The sequence below is a fragment of the Furipterus horrens genome, unplaced genomic scaffold, assembly GCF_987537825.1.
Source record: "Furipterus horrens unplaced genomic scaffold, mFurHor1.1.pri manual_scaffold_11, whole genome shotgun sequence".
Taxonomy (NCBI): Eukaryota; Metazoa; Chordata; class Mammalia; order Chiroptera; family Furipteridae; genus Furipterus; species Furipterus horrens.
The window spans coordinates 17,287,493-17,293,259 of record NW_028327181.1 but is presented as its reverse complement, the minus strand read 5'-3'; the positions used below and the strand labels follow the sequence as shown (position 1 = coordinate 17,293,259).

The following is a 5,767-nucleotide window of genomic DNA, read 5'->3' as shown; positions in this document are numbered from 1 at the left end:
AGTCCAGTAAAAACAAATTTTAAAACCTTCTAATTATTCTTTATAAGAAATACAATAAGACTTCCGGCCAAGATGGAGGCGTAGACAGACAAGCTGCATCTCCCTCCACAACTAAGAAGGAATACAACTACCTCAAAACTAGAAAAAAAACAGAAGTTCCAGAAAATCAAACTGCATGGAAGTCCAGCAAACAAAGATATAAAGAAGAAATACTCATCCAGACAGCGTCATCAGAAAGACACAGCAGATGCATCTGAAGGTGTGCCGCTGCTCTAAAAAACTGAGAAAGGAGTAAGGAAGAAAAGAAGCAGTTATAGTTATAGCTTAATCTTTAAAGATTATACTATTCAAAAACAGCCTTATTGGGAAAAAATAAAGAAGCATAAAAAATTTTTAAAAAATACAATAATTTCCAATTGGAGTGCACCATCAGAATTTTGTTACCAACATAGACATTTTGGCAGACTCTGAAAAATGAAAGAATACAAAATTTTTCAGTTTTATACTTAAAAAAAATAAATGTGTGAGTGCCAGTGTGCAAAGCCACCAAGGTTACTTATGTGTTTGACTGAGTGATGTCATTTTATTTTAAATACAAAGCATTCACAGAGCACAGTCTCTCACACTCATGCCCTATGGCTGGTCCCTGCAGGCTGACACTGATCTCTGATGAAATTGTATTCTTGCAGTAAAAACATATTGGAAGGTTTCTCTTTGTTTTTAGCTTTCTCCTTTGGAGAAACAAGGCAAAGTTTGGGGGCTTTGCAAATCATTTGGTTAATCTATCAGACAGTCACACACACACACTAGCCTGCACAATCTTTCCTAAGGAAGGCTGGGGCACTATGGATTGCAATATGGATGGATTTCACCATCTGTTCCGTTGGTCTTTCACTATTGAAATTGTGCTGTCAATTTTGCCTGTATTTGACTGTCACTGTTGTTATTATATTGGTATAAATTCTAGTTTAACTTTTAAGGGTCATCTGGACATTTTATATAAAAATTGGAAAGAATTATAGTGTAGCATCATTTAAGCCAGAAACCTTGGGGCTTAGGTCTATCATTATTATCAGTAAGTTGTTTACCAACTCAATGAATGTGTCAGAAACTTAGACACAACGAGACCCAGGGTTCTTACCACACTTCCTCATCTGTCTCTGTTGCTGTGCTAACCACTGCTTGTACCCACTTGACAGTAATAATCAGCCTCATCCTCGGGCTGTACCCCAGAGATGAACAAATGCGCAGCATTGGCTGAGTTGTCTTTGGATCCAGAGACTCGACTGGGGACCCCAGGTCCCAGTTCATTGCTTGAGTCTGAGTAGTAGTACAAAAAAAACCGGGGAGCGCTCCCTGGCTTCTGCTGGTACCAGTACATGTTATAGCGTCCAACACTGAGGTCGCTACTCAGGGTGCAGGTGAGTTTGGCTGTTGCTCCCGGAGATGCAGAGACAGAGGGCGGCTGGGTCAGCACAGTCTGAGAGAGGGAACCTGCAAACACAGACACATGGGAGTGAACAAAAGGGTCAGGGTGCAGGTACTCTGGGTCTCTGGGTCCTGTCCCTACCTGTGCAGTGAGACAGGAGCACGAGGAGAACAGGGGTCCAGGCCATGGTGAACATGGCTGCTCCTTCGTCCACAGAGCTGAGGCTGGGCTGTCCAGGCCTCTCTTATCCCCTCCCAGCTGACTTCACAGAGGAGGGGCTGCGCATGCAAATATGGCTCCAGCGCCTGCCTTTTCCCAGGTTCACCCACAGGGTGTGTAGCCCTTGCAGGAGGAGGCCAGCCTGGTGCCCTAGTTTCCCCATGGGTAAGGCTGGGAGGAAGTAGTTGCTGGGACCTCACAGAGAGCCACGTGTAGGGAACTGGGTGAGGCTCAGAGAGGTCATGCGTGCCCTGTGGTCACAGGTATTAAAGGGCCCAGCCCTGGGGTCTCCTGCCACTTGAAGACTGCCTCGCTGTGAGCTCCTGTTTTGCTGAGACGGTCTCGCAGCGCCCTCTGCTGGTCCCCGGGCAAACCGCTCCTCTTTCAAGCTGCTCCAACATCAACATCTCGCTTTGACCTCACTCCTTGACTGTTTTCAACACGCAAGAGTCATCCGCCACAGGGGACAAGAGCCATCCCATCCCCAGAGGGAACGATGCAGGTGCAGTCCTGGTGTCACCGGCACGGATTTGGGCACAAATGACTCCTGACCCAGGAGAGCCTGAGGACTCCTAAGGAGCTGAGGTCACACGAGGGGAACAGAGAGCAAAGTGGCTCTGGCCCCACAGGGGTCTCAAATGAGGCGGCTTGCTCTCGGTGCTGAGTGTAAACAGAAGCTCATAAAAGGGACGCAGACCTCATGGAGGAAGACACAGAAGGTGAGGAATGCTTGCCCTTCCGGAGCAGGGAGGAGAGGAGGCTACACACATGAGTTTCCTGCAGAGCATGGGGACTGAGCGGGGACTGAGCAGGGACTGAACAGAGTCTGGGTGTCCAGAGGAACCACTGCGGGGCCATGCTGAGACTTCGCCCAGTGTTCTGGGACATTTAAAATCCAGCTGTGCCTGTAGCCAGTCCTGCACATCAGAGACTTAGCCCTGTGGAAAGTTCTAGGATAAAACATAAGACAGGGAGAGTGCAAGGGGACATTCAGAGAATGAAGACAACAGAGAACACTGGGTTGGGGTGAAATGGCACATGCCCTGAGATAGGACATAAGGAAATGACCAACTGAACCCCTGGCTGGAAAGGTGGGAGAAACGATCCAGAGTGTCAGGTGGATGAAGGGCATCCGTGAGAAAGGCAGGGGTGCCCCACTGACACAGGTGAGGTCAGGTGTGGCGACTGTGTATTGGGCTTATGGTACATTTGTCACACTGAGACCGTGGTCTGAAAGTGTAGAGACGTGTTAGAAAAACTCAGAGACAGTCAGTGGTGCAGAGACTGCTTTCCTCCTTCAGAGGAGGCCAAAGGTATAAAAAGTGACCATCTGCCAGGAGTCACTGGGTGTGGCATTCATGCACTCATCATTTATTCATCCTTTACAGAGATAACTAAGGATGCCTCGCATGAACCAGGCCCTGGGGCTAAGGAAAGGGGCCAGGCCAGAGCCTGGACCACTGGAGCAGGAGGAACCAGGCACGGGAGGGGGGTGGGGAGATGGCGTGGAGGACCCCCAGGCCCGAGGACTCCCACCAGCATGCAGCTAGGGCAAGGAGGGCAGTGTCTCCATGGCTGCAGGGACCCATGGGAGGGGGAGGCAGAGGAGAGGAGGGCACACCTGTGTCCTGAGGGTGGACTAGAGCAGCACAAGCCCTTCCATGGGAGGGGCCCTGTCTGTGAAGGCTCTCCCCTCCTCCATCTCCTTCCTGCTTGTCCATAACCAGCGTTCCCACCTCCAAAATCACGTGTCTTACCCCTTTTTGTCATCGACTTCACAGAGGTGCAAACTCATGAAATTCCAGGTTAGAGAGAAGAGCAACCCAAAAGGAAAACATATGGCTTTTTGGTAAATTAACATAATAAATTAATGAATTTATTCATGCACTCATTTTAGAGGATACACTTTAAAAATTGATTCACTACATTAATGTATATATACACATACCTATATGTATTATATATACATATGTTTATGAATATATACAAATAAATATTTGCATACACAAAACATATGTTATACATTACAGACCCAGGACTGAGGTGCGTGTCTTCTACAAACTCCTCTTACTTAGAACAGACTCAAGTCCAGAGCAGTGACTGTCCCACAGAGGAATGTCCCCTTTTGTGCAGAACAGAACCTGGTTCTTTCCTTGTGTGTAACTCTCCCTTGAAGGCCAGAGCTCTCTTCCTTGTGACTCCCCTGTGACCCTGAGGAGCAAGGAGGCCATCCAGGTACTGAGAGGTGGTTGAAAGGAAGACCCTGTGTAAATTGCCGGTGGGTGGTGCTGTGTAAATCAATATTTTCTGTCCATGTTCCTGTGACTTAAATACAACTGTCATTCACTAGGTTTTTGCAGAGTGACTCACTCCTAGGAATCTTTTCTTTAAGCAGAGAAAACAGGTTTGCAGGGAGCCCTGAGGAATGATGTTCTTTGGAGCATTTTACTAAAATTATCCATTTTATTTGAGAGGAGCCTTTCCCCAAGTAAGTTTGATATGTGGTACACATGAGAATTAGACCTAACAAATATTTTTTAAAATATGTAATTTATACTTAAAATGAGTATAATGCTGTTTGTTTACAAATGAGAGAAATTATATGTTTTTATCTGAAGATATGTTTATTGTACATCATGATTAGACCGAAGGATCAACTTCAGTCAAAAAACCGACAACCTTAAAATAGGAAAATAAAATGAACATATAACGTTACATGAGACAAAACATTTCTAGAATGGTATGCACCAGACTCTTAATCGATCTTACTTTGGGGAATGTTTGGGGGTGAAAAACCACCTAGCGTCAGTTTGGCATGCTCTGTGTGTGAACATGTTAAAAAGTGGTTGCATTACTTTGAGAATTTAAATACAGCAAAATGTTTAAATCAATGAATGAAAATCTAGATCAATGCATAAAATTATCCATGAATTTGACTGAATGAAAACCTATATTCTATTTTAGTTCTGCATTCACAGATAACATTATTAATATACAGTTTTCTTTGCAAGTTTTGTTTTCTTAGATAACATTAATGGGATCTCATAACAGACCTTTTTGAGATCTAATTTATTATTGACTAGAACTTAAGTAGGAAATAGTTTTTACCAACACATTCACACCTTGAGTTTTCTTGGTACTGCTTCCTTGTTGATGATGCAGAGATTTTCATTGTGAATTTTGTTTTGACTTTCCCTCCCAATTTATTAAACAGGGACTCACTAAGCTGCACAATTTCTCACACATGGGCGAGGCTGCCATGTCTCCTCCTCCCACAGGTGCTCTCTCCCTGGTCGGTGCCTTGATCTCAGGCTGAGGGCAGGGAGAGGAGCAGGCGCACAGCTGACTCTCTCCCCTCTTGGCCCCATCCTGGCCCAGGACTATGCAGCCTGGGTGGGGAGGGGCATGTCTTTAATGGGAACATTCACTGCTTAGAGCTGGGCATGGCAGATGGCAGTGGAATCCAGACAGAACTAGACAACCTCACCTCTGCCTCGTGGAGCTGCCCCTGAGGAAATAACACAAGGGAGGGAGGTGCACAGGGGCCTCCCTTCCTCACTTTCAATGTTGGGAGTGGGGAGACCAGACAGTTCACTGTGGTCTTCAGGGTTCTTTGAAGGGATGAGTGTTGGTGGGATTGCGAGGAAGCAGGAATCAGAGGCATCATGAGAACTGAGGGAACATGGACACGGCATAAAGACCCCATGGGTTTAGGTGAAGATGTAGAGAATCCAAACAGGGAAATAAACAGGGCGAAACACAGACCTAGGAAAAGTGGACAACCAGGAAAATGGGTCAAAATTCTGAAATGCAGACTCTCTGGGCAAGAGCTTCATGACCAAAGAAGGTATACTTTTGGTTGCTCAGGTCACTGGGCTCGCTGATTGACTGAGGCTCCTGAAAAGTAAGGCAGAGAGGAGCCATATGTCAGAATGGTGAGAAGTACTGACAGGGTGAGAAGGTTGACAGAGAGAGGACTGAGCCCCTTTAGGAAATACTGGATGGCAACTCTAAGATGGTGTCCCAAGGTGCCTATTTTGAAGGGGACTGAGATATCATTATCTTATGTACAATGTTTCTTTTATGTTGTGTCTTCTTCAACAAATACCTCTATTTTTC

The 5,767-nt window shown here is 45.9% G+C and overlaps 1 long non-coding RNA gene across 1 annotated transcript; it reads right to left on the bottom strand.

Annotated features, from left to right (window-relative positions):
• Positions 1 to 1,392: 1,392 nt before the first annotated feature.
• On the bottom strand, positions 1,393 to 1,855 carry LOC149997085 (uncharacterized). Its single transcript, XR_016514324.1, has 2 exons — positions 1,571 to 1,855; positions 1,393 to 1,494 (listed from the first exon to the last, which is right to left on the bottom strand). It is a non-coding gene; the product is annotated as an uncharacterized LOC149997085 (long non-coding RNA).
• Between the last annotated feature and the right edge of the window lie 3,912 nt (positions 1,856 to 5,767).